The 18,962-nt window shown below is 33.4% G+C and overlaps 1 pseudogene; it reads left to right on the plus strand.

The window, feature by feature from the left end:
• Window positions 1-10,871, plus strand: part of LOC114884434 — a 159,580-nt pseudogene extending 148,709 nt beyond the window's left edge.
• Window positions 10,872-18,962: the final 8,091 nt, after the last annotated feature.

The following is an 18,962-nucleotide window of genomic DNA, read 5'->3' on the forward strand; positions in this document are numbered from 1 at the left end:
AATATATGTCTCAAATCAACCATAGATATCAGAATTTTTAAATATGTTTGTGTTGTTTGTAAACATATTTTTCCTTCAATGAAAGGTTAATCTCCACTTGTGAACATGACAGACTTCTAATTTTTCCAATAGTTGGTTTTCAGGGATGAAAACAGAATCTATATAGTGCTATAGGATAACATGTAAATGTCTATATATGTTTATATGCACATAGATGTGTCGTATGTTGGGTTGGCCAAAACGTCCGTTCGGTTTTTTCCATAAGACGGCTCTAGTAGCCCTAAGTTGTCTTTAATTTCATTCAAAACAATTCTGTTGGATTGTATGTAACAGCTGTCATATCAGCGTGCATTTAAAAAAAGACATCAAAATTGGTGAATTTTTGTTTAGCCATTTTCATATTGAAGATAGAAGAAAAAAAGAAACATTTTCACCATATTATGCTTTATTACTTCAAGAAAGGTAAAAACACAACCGAAATGCAAAAAAAGGGTTTGTGCAGTGTATGGAGAAGGTGCTGTGACCGATCGAATGTGTCAAAAGTGTTTTGCGAAGTTTCGTGATGGAGATTTCTCTCTGGACGATGCTCCACCGTCGGGTAGACCAATTGATAGCGATCAAATTGAGACATTAATTGAGAACAATAAATGTTATACTGCATGGGAGATAGCCAACATACTCAAAATATCCAAATCAAGCATTGAAAATCATTTGCAACAGCTTGGTTATGTGAATCACTTTGATGTTTGGGTTCCACATAAGTTAAGCGACAAAAACCTTCTTGACTGTATTTCCATATGCGATTCTCTACTTAAATGTAATGAAAATGTTCCATTTTTCAAACAAATTGTGACGGGCAATGAAAAGTGGATACTGTACAGTAATGTGAGGCGGAAGAGATCGTGGGGCAAGCGAAATGCACCACCACCAACCACACCAAAGGCCTTCTTTGGTCTTCATCCAAAGAAGGTGATGTTTTGTATATGGTGGGATTGGAAGGAGGTCCTCTATTATGAGCTCCTTCCGGAAAACCAAAGGATTAATTCCAACAAGTACTGCTCCCAATTAGACCAACTGAAAGCGGCCCTCGACAAAAAGCGTCCAGAATTAGTCAACAAAAAGCTCATAATCTTCCATCAGGATAATGCAAGATTGCATGTTTTTTGATGACCAGGCAAAAACTGTTACAGCCTTGCTGGGAAGTTCTGATTCATCCGCCATATTCACCAGACATTGCACCATCCGATTTCCATTGATTTCGGTCTTTACAAAATTTTCTTAATGGAAAAAAATTTCAATTCCCTGGAAGACTGTAAAAGGCACCTGGAACAGTTCTTTGCTCAAAAAGATAAAACATTTTAGGAAGATGGAATTATGAAGTTGCCTGAAAAATGGCAGAAGGTAGTGAAACAAAATGGTGAATATGTTGTTCAATAAAATTCTTCATGAAAATGAAAAATGTGTCTTTTATTTTTACTTAACAGAAGGCACTTTTTGGCCAACCCAATATTTTGTGAGTGGTGTAAGATAGGGGGTCTAGTTTTATTCTTCTACATGTGACTATCCAGTTTTTTCAGCAGCATGAGAAAATTCAAGTCTAGGGACATTGTATAAAATACCTAACCAGCACAAATCAAAACTGTCAAGGTCATGAAAAAAAGAAAAAGAAAAATTTCCACAAACTAGAGAAGACTAAGGAGACATGACAACTAATTACAATACAATGTCTTGTATGGAATCCTGTAAGTGGGAAAGGACATTAGTGTAAAACCTGGTGAAATCCGAATAGTCTTGAGTTTAGTTAATAATAATGTACAATTTTTTGGTTTTGACAAAGTTACCATAATAATGTAAAATGCTAACACTAGGGAAACTAGTTGAGGAATACAAACGATCTCTCTGCATTATCATTGCAAGTTTTCTATAAATCTAAAATCACTCCAAAATAAAAGTGTATTAACAATGCATTTAAAGGGCAGCACCTAAAAATTCCTGAAACAGAAAAAGAGACATTCGGCAAACACTAAAATAAATCAAGTGTGGACTTCAGTTAATAATAATGAATCAATACTATATCATTAATTGTAGCTAATATATCATACTAATATAAGATGCTAACAATAGGGAACTTGAGTGGGATATATATGAGAACTCTCTATACTACCTTTGCAATTTTTTTGAAAATCTATTTCTATTCTAAAAAGATAATGTTTTTCAAAAGTATGTATAATCAAGGTTATTAATAAAATTAAAATATTTTACTGCTAAAATGTATATATATATATAACTTTCAGTGAATGTATAAGTGAAATTCAATTTCAAAATAGATGTTTTCTTTTTATTTTAAAATTGTACCAAATCAAGTAAATAAAATTAAATAGAATAATTAGGAAATCTAATTATTTAAAGATAATCCTTTGAATTTCTTTTAATTATTTAAAATAAAATCTTTCCTTTTTAAAAATCCAAATATGTCTGAAATACTAAAGCAATGTATACTTGACCTGTATGTTAAATTCCGAGTAACTATATTAGAAGTAGACTGTTATTATAATTCTTTCATTAAACAAATACTATTGAGTATTACAGGGTGAAACTTACCTGAAGAGGCTCTAGAGATACATTGTGAACAAGACAAAGTCCCTGCCTTCATATTGCTACTTTCTTATATAGTACCTTTTCATCTAAATCAGAAACATGAAACACTAAGACAAAAGACTATTGAGAGGTACGTATTAGTGAGCTCATTGAATTACACAATATAACTCTCAGTTGTCAATTTAAAATTTAGTAACTAAAATGGAATGCAGGGAGAAATGAATAACAGATAAATGTAAAAAGTAAACCCAGTTTTGTTTTTTTTTTGTTGTCATCTGTATGTTTGTTTGTTTTGAGGGAGGTATAGTCGTCAATACTATCCAGTCTCCAGGCATAGTGGTACAACAGTCACTGATTCTGAATCCACCTTTGAGTCTGTTTCTCTACTAGAAATAGGTTAGTTTTGTCAGCTGAGGATTTAAGAGTTTCACCTCACTATCTGAATGTGTTGAAAAAAGCATAACATGTAATATATTCTTATTTGGAGAACTATATTTTCCAAATTTCCCTCACAGAAATATATTAGGTTTTACACTCTGTTAATTAATGGGTGTGAAGAGTGGATGCTCTTGTATTAAAGAGCTTGAATCTTGTCTATTCTTTTTACACACCATGCAGACAAAGCACCCTAAGTCTAAGTATGTCCACCCTTAAAATAGTCATAACAATAATATGTCCCTCATAGTTAAATAAGATGGAATAACTGAGGGAATGCACACAAAATTCTTATCATAATGTCTGGCACTCTATAAATTTCCACATAAGACCTTTTGAGTCTTGACCTTCACCTCAAATCATTAATAGTAACAATTCTTTAGTTAGTCGTTATTTGTATTGACTTACTAATGGAACATATTTTTTCCTATAAGGAACTAGCTGAAAGGTAATAATAATATAACTGCTATTGTTGGAAGCCTAATTTGTAATATTGAATAACACAAGCAAAGTTCTGTTAAGGAATAAAAGAGGCTATCTTACCTAATTCATTAGTTTTTGCGTATCAGATCTCTGAGCACATGAAGACTGCCAATTGGATTTGCTAATATATATGTAAATCGTATCTAGGCATAAAATCTGCTGGGGTTTTTTTGTTGCTGGTGGTGATGGGGGTGATTAATGTAACATGATTTATTTGATTAAAAAAATATATATTTTCTTCCAGAAGATTAGATCAATTTTAGGAAAACTATTGAATTTTCTATGAGCATGCAGTGCTATCATTATTTTTGCATATCCTGTATCCATACTGTATATCTCTTCCAAAGTTATATTATTCTTTACACCCCTATGAAACACATAGACAGGAATAAAACATTTTTTTCTGTTTTGTGTTATTTTATTTTAATTTTGATTTGTAAAAGAGAAAAAAATAACAATTTTTCATTGGAGAATACTTTTTTGTTTTGTTTTATTTTATGTATTTTAATTTTTATTTTATATTTGGAGTATAGTTGATTTACAATATTGTGTTAGTTTCAGGTGTATAGAAAAATAATTCAGTTTTACATATATATATCTCTATTCTTTATCAGATTCTTTTTCCATATAGGTTATTACAGAGTATTGAGTAGAGTTCCCTGTGCTATATAGTAGGTCCTTATTGATTTTATATTTTTATATATATATTTATATGTATATATATACAGTCAATGCACACATTTATACATTGAGTTAATCCCTAATGGGAGCAAAGTATATTTACCCAAGTATTTACCTAGACAGAACTACAGTTCCATAAAAATTAAAATAGTTATTTATTTATAAAACCCATAATTTACATGTGTATTAAGTTTTGCTATGCTTATTGCTCCCAAACATACAGTGTTTCAAAGACTTTTTCTTTCTCATCTAAAAATATATTGTGGATTAGCTTTGAAATAAAATTGAAACACATTTTAATTGTCATTATTGCCCATTGTACTAATAACAGTTAAATTGATGTAGTTTTTTCAATTACATGTAATAGAGTAAATATATTTCTCTCTGAAATGGCATATGTTTATTTCCAAGTATAATTTTGAGGAGGAAATCCCCTTAGAATCCAGAGATGAAATTGTTAATATTATTTATTATATCCTTAGGGTCATATATACATAGGGCAGAAGAGAACTAATTATGACAGACAAAGGCTTTTCCCTCTAGACCTGACACTATAATGAAGCATCTGATATCTTTCCAAAAGTATCCAGCCCTAGAGATTCTGTATGAACTGTTTTTGTTATAAGATTTGAAGGAATGACTGACTGTTTTAGACAGGGAGGAGAAGAAACTTGGGACTAAATTTTGTGTACTTTAAAGTCTACTTTAGCTGATAAGGTAGCAGAAGTCTGATGAGATGCAAAAGTTTTGCTATATATAGGTAGGAAAAAACTGAAGTTGTAATAGGACATGAAATCAGGTACATAATTAAAAGTGAGCAGGGAAAAAACCCACTACTTTAAAGAAAAAAAACAATTTAGCCTGTAACATGTAGGATAAATCAAGAGAATTTGGATTCCTGCAGTATACAGCCAATTAATCTCAATATATCCAATTAAGATTTTAGCTTCTTATCTTGAAGCAATGAAGTATTACATACATTTTGATAGAAAAACTAGAATCAAGCCCCAGCATCCAAAATTAAAATACACGAACTACTTTTTATGCCTCAGTTTCTCATCTACAAAATGAGTATAAAAGTATTATCTATTTACATTTTTGTTTGAATTTAAGTAAAATACCAAATGCAGTGTATTGTAATATAATTTCTTGCACATAAGTTCAATGAATGCTATTACTATGTATAGTTATTACCTTTGTGTAATTAAGCTCTGATGTATTTCTGCAAATGCTGCTAAATAAACGCTTTTTAATTGAGTGTAAATAGATCTCCCCATTGGTATTACTCTCTTTTACATCCTTCCATTAAAATTGGCATATATTAGAATTATTGATTTTTAGAAAGCTATGTAAACAGGGAAATAATAGATTTACAATGCGTGTATTAATGCGTAAATTTTTTTGTTCTCCTAAACCTATGATCTAATTAAAGTTTTCATATTTAGATTTACTAGATGTTTAATTTAATTTGTTGATTTATTTTAAGATTTTCTTTCTCCTGTAGCAGTATATATGCCTACATAACATCATGACTCCATGTCACCAAATGATGGTTAACAGCTGAACTTCTCCATCAGGTATAAGTCAGTCATAAAAAACTAAGGTTGGAACTAAAGACTAATTTCACACAATATCAACCATAACTCCTCAAAGTCTGTGTGTACCTCTGAACGACAGAAGAAAATGTGAAACCACATAAGAAAGGCACTAGTAGAAAGAAAATAAGCAAGGTATTATCAATACTTCTTTTTACTTGCATCCACCTCACCACACATATTGCCAATACAAGCACATGCTTAGTTTTAAAATAGGATTTTTAAAAAATTAATTTATTTATCTTTTGGCTGTGTTGCTGCACGTGGGCTTTCTCTAGTTGCAGTGAGCAGGGCCTACGCTTCGTTGTGGTGTGGCTTCTCATTGTGGTGGCTTCTCTTGTTGCAGAGCACGAGCTCTAGGTGCTCGGGCTTCAGTAGTTTTGGCACGCGGGCTCAGTAGTTGTGGCTGACGGGATCTAGAGCGCAGGCTCAGTAGCTAATATAGGAGCTTAGCTGCTCCACGACATGTGGGATCTTCCCGAACCAGAGCTCGAACCCATGTCCCCTGCATTGGCAGGCGGATTCTTAACCACAGCACCACTACGGAAGTCCTAAAATAGGATCTTTATAATAATAAGTAGACAAATATATTTTTCAAGTAGGTGAAATTTCAGTAAATAAATAAATGTAATATATTATGCTGACAGGCTGACAGTAGGGGCTTCTCCATTCCTTGAAATGATAAGCTTAAAAAAAAAAGGAAAAGAAAAATCACCTGGTATTTGCTATTGCCTGAGGCCGTGGAGAGCTGTGCCACCTATTTCAAGGTATTTAACCATTTCTGACAATGCCAGGTTTTAATTTTCTATTTAGAAAAATGCAAAAAAATTATATGTAAGATATCTTTAATAGTGTATACTTGATATGGCACTGAAACCAAAGATGTGTAACCCCAAAGTTGCAACTTAAACAGAAGTTAAATTTACACTGAACATACAAGGCCTAATAATAGCATTTTTAGAACTCTGGCTCAAGTACAACTCAATAAACATATACTAAAAAATACTGCGTGTATTATTTTAGAAGCTAGAAATAAAGATATGAATAAGATATGTCCTCAGTTCTCAAGAATCTAGTGGAAGAGACTGGCATTTAGATAAATAAAATACATGGTACACATTCTGGACAGAGTAGCACCTAGAAGGAGTTGGTCCATTCTGATCAAAGCTGTCATCACAGAAGAGATGAAGATAAAATGGGGTTTGAATGTATGAAAAGGTTGGAGTGGCCATATGATTTACTGTTCAAAGTAAGGCTTTTTTAAAAATATAAGAAACACTAAAATAATTACAATTATTTTAATTTTCAAAGCTTTATTTACATACCAATGAATTGATTCTATTAGGAAAAATAATCATTTTCAAAAACTATTTCCAACATAAAAATTGCTTGTAAAATAAAACAAATATTAGTAACTTAGTAATATTACTTTTCTGAATATTAAAAATCATATAAATAGAATGAATATTCTTCATATATAATCATGCATTTGTTTTCAGTTTCTTAGTCATATCTGTTTCTAAAATCATCTCAGAATTGTGCATTGACATTATCAGAAAAAAAATTTACTTTCCTTTCTATATATATATATATATATATATATATATATATATATAGTCTTCTAATTTTAGTGTTTCCATAGCCTTATCCACAATGTTTTTCAAAGTTTCTTTGTATGGTTAATACATTTAAAATTATTGATAGTTTCAATTAACTTTTTTTTGTGGAACATTATCATTTTGAGAAAATACTTTCTCTCTTTTTCTGTCAGATTTTCAGGTACTGATAGATTCAGAACAAATTCTACTATATGGAGGAATTCTCAATTCCAATTTTTGTATTGAAGTGTATAAATATTTTAGCCTAAATAATTAAACAGTTACTGAGTTTTGCCTCTATGTTGAGCATTTCTCTGTTTTTAAAATCTTTAATTTGTTTTATTGAAGTGTAATTGATTTGCAATGTTGTATTAGGTTCAGGTTTACAGCAAAGTGATTCAGGTGTGCAAATATATGTATTATTTTCTCAGAATCTTTTCTATTATATGTTATTACAAGATACTCAGTATAGGTCCTTGTGCTATACAGTAGGTCCTTGTTGGTTATCTGTTTTATATATAGCAGTGTGTTTATGTCAATCCCATACTCCTAATTTATCCCTCTCCTCCTTTCCCCTTTGGTAACCATAAATTTGTTTTCTATGTCTGTGAGCATTTCTCTTGATGATACATATTTGTTGTAAGTCAAAACTCATCACATAAGTTATATGTATTTATAATTATTTTAGTTGAATACCAAAATTAGATGTTACAAAGTCATAGGTTCTCTCAATTTCATTCCATTTCAATACAGAATTTATATTTTCAACTAAAAATAGAAACATCATTAAAACACTCTTCCCAAGTTCAATTTTAGGTGTTAAAATTAAATGTTTTCTGTATCTGAACTCTCATATTTTACTTTTCAGTTTCCAATATGCTATTATAGGGATACATTTTAATGATCTCCTATTTGCCAGCTTTGTTTACAATAATGGTAATTTACTAAAAGCTTCTAAGTCTGAAAAATTTTTTACCATCTATCCATTCAATACTTTGAGAAATTTGCAATTGATTGTGAACAAGATTCACCAAAAATATAGAGAACACAATTACATCAAAAGTTGAATACTCTTTTACGTAACGTTGCTGGATTTAGGAGGGAAAAAAGACAGTTAATTTCAAATTTTACTCTAATTATGACCTGTGCAATATTTGATTCATTTGTAATAAACTAACATTTATTTGATTTTTTATATGAAATTGAAATTTAACTGTGCATCCCGTATATTTTTCATCCACCCTAATCGCAGGACACTGATTTATACAGTAATCCTTTAGAGGCTCAGACATTTTTCAAATCCATTTGAAGACAAATAGAAAAAAGAGATAGTACATATTGCTGTGTGATTTGTTTCTTAAAATACTTTTAATATCAGCTTAACCATAGAAATTTTGTACAGCCATCCCACATTTTATTGCACTTCACTTTATTGCACTTCCCAGATACTGTGTTTTTTATAAATTGAAGGCTGTGGCAACGCTGTTTCGAGGAAGTCTTATCAGTGCTATTTCTTTTCAACAGCATTTGCTCACTTCGTCTCTCTCTGTCATGTTTTGGTGATTCTTATAGGATTTCAAAAGTTTTTATTATTATTATATTCACTATGGTGATCTGTGATCAGTGATCTTTGATGTTACTATTGTAATTAATTTGGGGTGTCATGAACCACGCCCATGTAAAATAGTGAAGTTAATAAATGTTGTGTGTGTTCTGACTGCTCCACCGATCGGCTGTCCCCCAATCTCTCTCCCTCACTAGGGCTTCTCATTCCCCGAGACACAACAGTATTGAAATTAGGCCAATTAATAACCCCACAGGTGTCTCTGAGTGTGCAAGTGAAAGGAAGTGTTGCACATTTCTCACTTTAAATCAAAAGCTAGAAATGATTAAGCTTAGTAAGGAAGGCATGTCCAAAACTGAGAGAGGCCACAAGCTATGCCTCTTGCCCCACAGTTAGCCAAGTTGTGAATGCAAATGAAAAGTTCTTGAAGAAAATTTAAAGTACTAATTCAGTGAACACAGGAATGATAAGAAAGCAAAACAGCCTTATGGCTGATGTGGAGAACGTTTCAGGGGTCTGGATAGAAGATTAAACCAAACACAACATTCCCTTAAGCCAAAGCCTAGTCCAGAGCAATTAACTCCCTTCAATTCTGTGAAGGCTGAGAGAGGTGAGGAAGCTGCAGAAGAAATGTTTGAAGCTAGCAGAGACTGGTTCATGAGGTTTAAGGGAAGAAGCCATCTCCAGAACATAAAAGTGCAAGGTGAAGCAGCAAGTACTGATGTAGGAGCTACAGCAAGTTATCCAGAACATCTAGCTAAGATAGTTAATGAAGGTGGCTACACTAAACAACAGATTTTCAAAGTAGATAAAGCAGCCTTCTATTGGAAGAAGATGCCATCTAGGACTTTCATAGCTAGAGAGAAGAAGACAATGCCTGGCTTCAAAGCTTCAAAGGACAGGCTGACTCTCGTTAGGGGCTAATGTAGCTGGTGACTTTAAGTTGAAGCCAGTGCTCCCTTACTATCCTAGGGCCCTTAAGAATGATGCTGAATCTACTCTGCCTGTGCTCTATAAGTGGAACAACAAAGCCTGATGATAGCACATCTGTTTACAACACGGCTTACTAAATATTTTAAGCCCACTGTTGAGACCTACTGTTCAGAAGAAAAGATTCCTTTCAAAAGGTGACTGCTCACTGTCAGTGTACCTGGTCACTAAAAAGCTCTGATGGAGATGTACAAAGAAAGTAACGTTGTTTTCATGCCTGCTAACACAACATCCATTCTGCAGTCCATGGATCAAAGAGTAATTCTGAATTTCAAGTCCCATTATTTAAGAAATATATTAGATAAGGCTATGGCTGCCATGGATGGTGATTTCGCTGATGGATCTGGGTAAAGTCAGTTGAAAACATTCTGGAAAGGATTTATCGTTTTAGATGCCATTAAGAATATTTGTGATTCATGGATGACTTTGAGGGGTCCAAGACTTCATTGGAGGAAGTAACTGTAGATGTGGTGGAAATAGCAAGAGAACTAGAATCGGAAGTGAAGCCTAAACACGTGACTGAATTGCTGCAATCTAACGAAAAAAAAACTTTAAGGAAGGAGAAGTTGCTCCTTATGAAGGAGCAAAGAGAGTGGTTTCTTGAGATGGAATCTATTCCTGGTGAAAATGCTGTAAAGATTGTTGAAATTACAACAAAGGACTTATAATATTACATAAACTTAGTTGATAAAACAGCAGCAGGGTTTGAGAAGACGGACTCCAATTTGAAAGAAATTCTACCCTGGGTAAAACACTATCAAACAGCACAGCACGCTACAGAGAAATTGTGAAAGGAAGAGCTAGCTGCTGTGACAAACTGCATTGTCATCTTATGTTAAGAAATGGCCACGGCCACCCAGCCTTCAGCCACCACCATCCTGATCAGACAGCAGCCGTCAACATGACCCTCTACCAGTAAAAAGCTGATGATGTATTGAAGGCTCAGATGATGGTTAGCATTTTTAAGGAATAAAGTATATTTTAATTAAGGTTTGTGCATTTTTTTAGACATAACTCTATTGTACATTTAATAGGCTACAGTATGGTGTAAGCAAGGTTTTCTAGGCACTGGGAGAAACATTGTGTAACTCGCTTTATTGAGATTTTTAATTTATTGCAGTGTTCTGGAACTGAACCACAATATCTCTGAGGTATGCCTTTATGTAAGGTTCTAATTTCAGCATACATTAATCCATTTTTATTGATATATAAACATACTCATTTATTTATGTATTATCTATGGCTGTATTCACTCTACAACAGCAGAGCTGAGTGTTGTCACAGAGACCAAATGGTCTTCAAAGCTCTCTACAGGAAAAGTCAGCTGACCTTGCTTTTGTAAGTGTGTGTATATGTGAAATTTGACAACTACAGTTTCTATTTCATATAGTGGAATATTTCTTCTTGTTTTGATTCATTCATGCTTCTTAATTATGATCTTTATTTACCACAACATTGATTTCTACTAAGTCTTATATGTATATTACTACTGCAAATTATTTTCTCTTCATATTAAACATTTAACTGAATTTGAACTAGCCATTAAAATAGACATATTTTAATGAAAGGAAAAAATAAACCTGCAAACCCTCCAGTTATATCCATGTTTTGAATTTTTAAAAAATAATGAAATTAACTGATACTCTTTGTAAGTTTCTAATTATGATGACATAAAAGTAGAGTCATTAGATTTTTTGTGAAGTTCTGCTTTCAATGGAACTGGAACACAAAAAGGGGCAGAACTTCTTAGTATGCTTATTATGATCAACCATGAAATAAAAAATGAGTATAATCAGTTTAAAACTCTCATTTTTTGAAAAGTCCTATCTGAGAGAGTGATATAGTAATGCACCACTGGATGTATATATGTTTGTCATCGGTTCAGCTACTTTGTCAAATAAAAAGAAATCCAGATAAGCTGAGACTTCATACAGAAAGCCTAGTGAATAGGATGAACGGTCCTGTCTCAGGAACTGCAAGTGTCTAAAAATCAAACTGAAAAATGCTTTTTTCATAGATCAGGGATAAGGGAAATTGAGCAAAGAAGAGAGAGTAAGCCGAATGCATAATCAGCATGATTTGACAGGAAATGTGTCTTGCTATGGTCAGTGGGTTCTGGGGATAAGCTCATAAGAGGGCGCTCTCCTTACTTGAGCACTTGCTCAGGCTTGGGGGTGACCTAAAGTTCAGGGACCTGGGGACATGAGAGAAATCTGACTTAACTTTGGTCAATTGTGAATACCTGGTCAATATGAAAATTGATTCATTTCTTTTTAAATAAATGCTAATAGTTCATGAACAGATTTGTGATTTATGCTTTTCATCATGACAAGATACACTGCACCAGTGGTTGATGATGAATTTTGACACACATTTTGTGAAAATTATGTATTCATCATCAGTTTTCTTTTTTTTAAGATTACGGATTATTTTAATTTTTTAAAAATATTTAATGTATATATAATTCTTTTTTAATTGAAGTATAGTTGAGTTTATATATATATATATTCTTTTTCATATTCTTTTCCCTTACAAGTTATTAAAAATATTGATTATAATTCCCTGTACTATACAATAGGTCCTTGTTGGTTATCTATTTTATATATAATAGTGTGTATATGTTAATCCAAAACTCCTAATTTCTTCACCCTTCTCAACTTTCCCCTTTGGTAACCATAAGTTTGTTTTCTATGTCTGTGGGTCTATTTCTGTTTTGTAAATGAGTTCATTTGTATCATTCTTTTTTTTATATTCCACATATAAGTGATATCATAGGACATCTGTCTTTGTCTGGCTTAACTTAATATGATAATCTCTAGGTCCATCCATGTTGCTACAAATGGCATTATTTCATTCTTTTTATGGCTGAGTAATATCCTATTGTATAAATATACCACATCTTTATCCATTCATCTGTCAATGGACATTTAAGTTGCTTCTAGATCATCAATTTTCTTTAGAAGTAGACATTAATAAATGTTGGAAAGGAAAAAAATTAAAACCATTCATACATAGTCAGCATAATTAGTTATGTAGAAAGGCTAAAAGAAAGTACTTACACACTATGCATTAAGCTTTTCTTTTTATAAAGAAGTCTCAAAGGTTATCCTTTAGCCAAAGACCAACTCTAGATATTTAGGCTCTAGATCTGTGGTAAAAAAAATGAAGCTGTTATGCAAGTACTTATGTAATTCTAAGTGTCATGTATACATATTCACTGTAGAACTCAGTATTGCAAAGATATTAATTTTCTCCAATTTGATCTATTGATTCAGGCATTCCCAATCAAAAGCTAGAAATTATTTTTATAGATATTGACAAGCTAATTCAAAATTATATGAAAAAGCAAAGTACAAGAATAGGCAAGAGGTTCTGAATATAAAGCATATATATTGATTTCAAGATTATCTTAATGTTACAGTAATCAATACTATGGTATTGGCAAAGGATGAAAATATTAATAAAATAGAATTAAAAGCTCAAAAATAGATCTACACAAATATAGACAACTGATTTTTGACAATGGTCCAAGTTCAGTTCCATGAAGAAAGGATTGTCTTTTCAATAAATTTTTGGGAAAAGCTGGATGTCCATATGCAAAAGGTATGAACCTCAACATATGCCTCATAATTTATATGAAATTTGTGTATAAATTTATTTTTGTTTTCAGATATAAATCCAAGGTTTAGCATTCTCTGCAAATGTATATTGTGTGGTCAACCTGGCCTTGAGATTTTAAAACAAGTTTTTGAAGTAGAAACTAGAAGACATAGGATAAAAGGACATATAAATAAAAAATTGAATACACTAATAACAAAATTACCTCTCTTTTAAAGCTGCCCTTTTGAAAAAATAGAGCAATAAGTGTATGGTAATAATGTTAATACATTCATAAGTAACAGAGAAGCTGTTTTTGTTCCTTTTTTAAGCAGCATGCTTGCATATCAATGAAGAAATTTGGACTTTATATTTGCATTAGTACCAAATATTTCCCTATAAGATCTCTGACGTTTTGGCTTTAGTATATTAGTAAGAGAAAAGTTTGAAAAGGAGAAACACTTTAGGTATATTAATTACAGGACTCATTTAGAAAACATTTGTATAGAAAAACACGTGATTTTTTTTTAATTTAATGTGTTTATTCTCCACTTAAAAACAATACACAAACTAGAGCTATGCCATGTATATTTTGGAGTTCAATGACTCGTTAACAATGAACTCAAATTATAATCAGCCAGTAGATGTGAACTGGGAACCTACTATGTGTCAGCAGCTTGCAAAGCTTGTATGGGATGAAAAAAAACAAATAAATGACTTCTAACATTGTACAGTGAGCTTCACTACAATCTGAAATATAGGTTTACATAGAGGTAAAGGTAACGTGTAGGTTTTTTTTTTTTTAACAACTTTATTGGAGTAAAATTGCTTTACAATGTTCTGATAGTTTCTGCAGTATAACAAAGTGAATCAGCTATATGTATACATATATCCCCGTATTCTCTCATCTTGCATCTCCCTCCAACCCTCCCTATCCCACCCCTCTAAGTCTTCACAAAGCACTGAGCTGATCTCCCTGTGCTATTCAGCAGCTTCCAAATAGCTATCTGTTTTACATTTGGCACTGTACATATGTCCATGCCACTCTCTCACTTTGTCCCAGCTTACACTTCCCCCTCCCTGTGTCCTCAAGTCCATTCTCTATGCCTGTATCTTTATTCCTGTCCTGCCCCTGGGTTCATCAGAACTTTTTTTTTTTTAGACTCAATCTATATGTGTTAGCATATGGTATTGTTTTTCATTATCTGACTTACTTCAGTCTGTATGACAGACTCAAGGTCCATCCACCTCACTACAAATAACTCAGTATCATTTCTTTTCAAGGCTGAGTAATATTCCATTGTATATATGTGCCACATCTTCTTTATCCATTCATCTGTTGATGGACACTTAGGCTGCTTCCATGTCCTGGCTATTGTAAATAGAGCTGCAATGAACATTGTGGTACATGACTCTTTTTGAATTATGGTTTTCTCAGGGTATATGCCAAGTAGTGGGATTGCTGGGTCATATGGTAGTTCTATTTTTAGTTTTTTAAAGAACCTCCATACCGTTCTCCATAGTGGCTGTATCAATCTACATTCCCACCAACAGTGCAAGAGGATTCCCTTTTCTCCATACCCACTCCAGCACTTATTGCTTATAGATTTTTTGATAATGGCCATTCTGCCGGGTATGAGGGGATACCTCATTGTAGTTTTGATTTGCATTTCTCTAATGATTAATGATGTTGAGCATCCTTTCATATGTTTGTTGGCAATCTATATCTTCTCTGGAGAAATGTCTATTTAGATCTTCTGCCCATTTTTGGATTGGGTTGTCTGTTTTATTCATATTGAGTGGCATGAGCTGCATGTATATATTGGAGATTAATCCTTTGTCAGTTGCTTTGTTTGCAAATATATTCCCCTATTCTGAGGGTTCTCTTTTTGTCTTGTTTATGGTTTCCTTTGCTGTGCAAAAACTTTAGGTTTCATTAGGTCCCATTTGTTTATTTTTGTTTTTATTTCCATTTCTCTAGGAGATGGGCCAAAAAGGATCTTGCTGTGATGTATGTCATAAAGTGTTCTGCCTATGTTTTCCTCTAAGAGTTTTATAGTGTCTGGCCTTACATTTTGGTCTTTAATCCATTTTGAGTTTATTTTTGTGTATGGTGTTAGGGAGTGTTCTAATTTCATTCTTTTACATGTAGCTGTCCAGTTTACTCAGCATCACTTATTGAAGAGGCTGTCTTTTCACTCTTGTATATTCTTGCCTTCTATATCAAAGATAAGGTGACCATAGGTGTGTGGGTTTATCTCTTGGTTTCTATCCTGTTCCACTGAGGTATATTTCTGTTTTTGTGCCAGTACCATACTGTCTTGATTACTTTAACTTTGTAGTATAGTCTGAAGTCAGGGAGCCTGATTCCTCCAGCTCCATTTTTCTTTCTCAAGATTGGCTATTCAGGGTCTTTTGTGTTTCCATACAAATTGTGAATTCTTTTTTTCTAGTTCTGTGAAAAATGCCATTGGTACTTTGATAGGGATTGCATTGAATCTGTAGATTGCGCTAGATAGTACAGTCATTTTCATAGGTTGATTATTCCAATCCAAGAACCTGGTATATCTCTCCCTCTGTTGGTATTATGTTTAATTTCTTTCATCAGTGTCTTAGACTTTTCTGCATACAGGCCTTTTGTCTCCTTAGGTAGGTTTATCCCTAGTTATTTTATTCTTTTTTTAGGCAATGGTAAATGGGAGTGTTTCCTTAATTTCTCTTTCAGATTTTTCATAATTAGTGTATAGGAATGCAAGAGATTTCTGTGCATTAGTTTTGTATCCTGCTGTGTTACCAAATACATTGATTAGCTCTAGTAGATTTCTGGTAGCATCTTTAGGATTCTCTATGTCATCTGCAAACAGTGACAGTTTTATTTCTTCTTTTCTGATTTGAATTCATTTTATTTCTTTTTTTTCTCTGATTGCCATGGCTAAAACTTCCAAAACTATGTTGAATGGGCAACCTTGTCTTGTTCCTGATATTAGTGGAAATGGTTTCATTTTTTCACCATTGAGAACGATGTTGGCTGTGGTTTGTCATATATGTATGACCTTTATTATGTTGAGGTAAGTTCCCTCTATGCCTACTTTCTGGAGGGTTTTTTATCATAAATAGGTGTTGAATTTTGTTGAAACCTTTTTCTGCATCTATTGAGATGATCATATGGTTTTTCTCCTTCAGTTTGTTAATGTGATGTATCACATTGATTGATTTGCTTATAATGCAGAATCCTTGCATTCCTGGGATAAACGCCACTTGATTATGGTGTATGATCCTTTTAATGTGCTATCGGATTCTGCTTCCTAGTATTTTGTTGAGGATTTTTGCATCTATGTTCATCAGTGATATTGGCCTGTAGTTTTCTTATTTTGTGACATCTTTGTCTGGTTTTGGTATCAGGGTGATGGTGGCCTCGTAGAATGAGTTTGGGAGTGTTCCTCCCTCTGCTATATTTTGGAAGAGTTTGAGAAGGATATGTGTTAGCTCTTCTCTAAATGTTTGATGAAATACACCTGTGAAGCCGTATTGTCCTGGGCTTTTGTTTGCTGGAAGGTTTTTAATCACAGTTTCAATTTCAGTGCTTGTGATTGGTCTGTTCATATTTTCTTCCTGATTCAGTCTTGGCAGCTTGTGCACTTCTAAGAATTTGTCCATTTCTTCCAGGTTGTCCATTTTATTGGCATAGAGTTGCTTGTAGTAATATCCCATGATCTTTTGTATTTCTGCAGTGTCAGTTGTTACTTCTCCTTTTTCATTTCTAATCCTCTTGATTTGGGTGTTCTCCCTTCTTTTCTTGATGACTCTGCCTAATGGTTTATCAATTTTGTTTATCTTCTCAAAGAGCCAGCTTTTAGTTTTATTGATCTTTGCAATCGTTTCTTTCACTTCTTTTCATTTATTTCTGATGTGATCTTTATGATTTCTTTCCTTCTGCTAACGTTGGTTTTTTGTTGTTGTTCTTCTTCTTAATCTAGTTGCTTTAGGTGTAATGTTAGGTTGTTTATTTGAGATTTTTCTTGTTTCTTGAGGTAGGATTGTATTGCTATAAAATTTCCTCTCAGAACTGCTTTTGATCAATCCCATAGGGTTTTTTTTTTGCGGTACGTGGGCCTCTCACTGCTGTGGCCTCTCCCGCCGTGGAGCACAGACTCCGGACGCACAGGCCCAGCGGCCATGGCCCACGGGCCCAGCCGCTCTGCAGCATGTGGGACCCTCCCAGACCGGGACACGAACCCGCGCCCCCTGCATCGGCAGGCGGACCCTCAACCACTGTGCCACCAGGGAAGCCCCTCCCATAGGTTTTGGGTCATTGTTTATTCATTTTCCTTTGTTTCTAGGTAGTTTGTTATTTCCTCTTTGATTCCTCCAGTGATCTATTGGTTATTTAGTAGTGTATTGTTTAGTCTTCATGTGTTTGTATATTTTACAGTTTTTTTCCTGTAATTCATATCTAGTCTTATAGCATTGTGGTTGGAAAAGATACTTGATATGATTTCAATTTTCTTAAATTTACCAATGCTTGATTTGTGACCCAAGATATGATCTGTCCTGGAAAGTGTACCATGAGCTCATGAGGAGAAAGTGTATTCTGTTGTTTTTGGATGGAATATCCTAAAAATATCAATTAAGTCCATCTTGCTTAATGTGTCATTTAAAGCTTGTGTTTCCTTATTTATTTTCATTTTGGATGATCTGTCCATTGGTGAAAGTGGGGTGTTAAAATCCCCTAGTATTGTGTTACTGTTGGTTTCACATTTTATGGCTGTTAGCATTTGCCTTATGATTTGCGGTGCTCCTATGTTGGATGCATAAATATTTACAATTTTTATATCTTCTCTTGGATTGACCCCCTGATCTTTATGTAGTGTCCTTCTTTGTCTCTTGTAATCGTCTTTATTTTGAAGTCTATTTTGTCTGATATGAGAATTGCTATTCCAGCTTTCTTTTGATTTCCATTTGCATGGAATATTTTTTCCATTCCCTCACTTTCAGTCTGTTTGTGTCCCTAGATCTGAAGTGGGTCTCTTGTAGATAGCATATATATGGGTTTTGTTTTTGTTTCCAATCAGCCAGTCTATGTCTTTTGCTTGGAGCATTTAATCCATTTACATTTAAGGTAATTATTGATATGTATGTTCCTATTACCATTTTCTTAATTTTGCGGGCCATTTTTTGTAGGTGCTTTCCTTCTCTTGTGTTTTCTGCCAAGAGAAGTTCCTTTAGCATTTTTTGTAAAGCTGGTTTGGTGCTGCTAAATTCTCTTAGCTTTTGCTTTCCTGTAAATGTTTGTTTCTCCATCAAATCTGAATGAGATCCTTGCTGAGTAGAGTAATCTTGGTTGTAGGTTTTTCCCTTTCATCACTTTAAATATGTCCTGTCACACCCTTTTGGCTTGCAGAGTTTCTGCTGAAAGGTCAG

This window comes from Monodon monoceros, unplaced genomic scaffold, assembly GCF_005190385.1.
Source record: "Monodon monoceros isolate NGI ecotype Baffin Bay Population unplaced genomic scaffold, NGI_Narwhal_1 Super_Scaffold_5, whole genome shotgun sequence".
NCBI lineage: Eukaryota > Metazoa > Chordata > Mammalia > Artiodactyla > Monodontidae > Monodon > Monodon monoceros.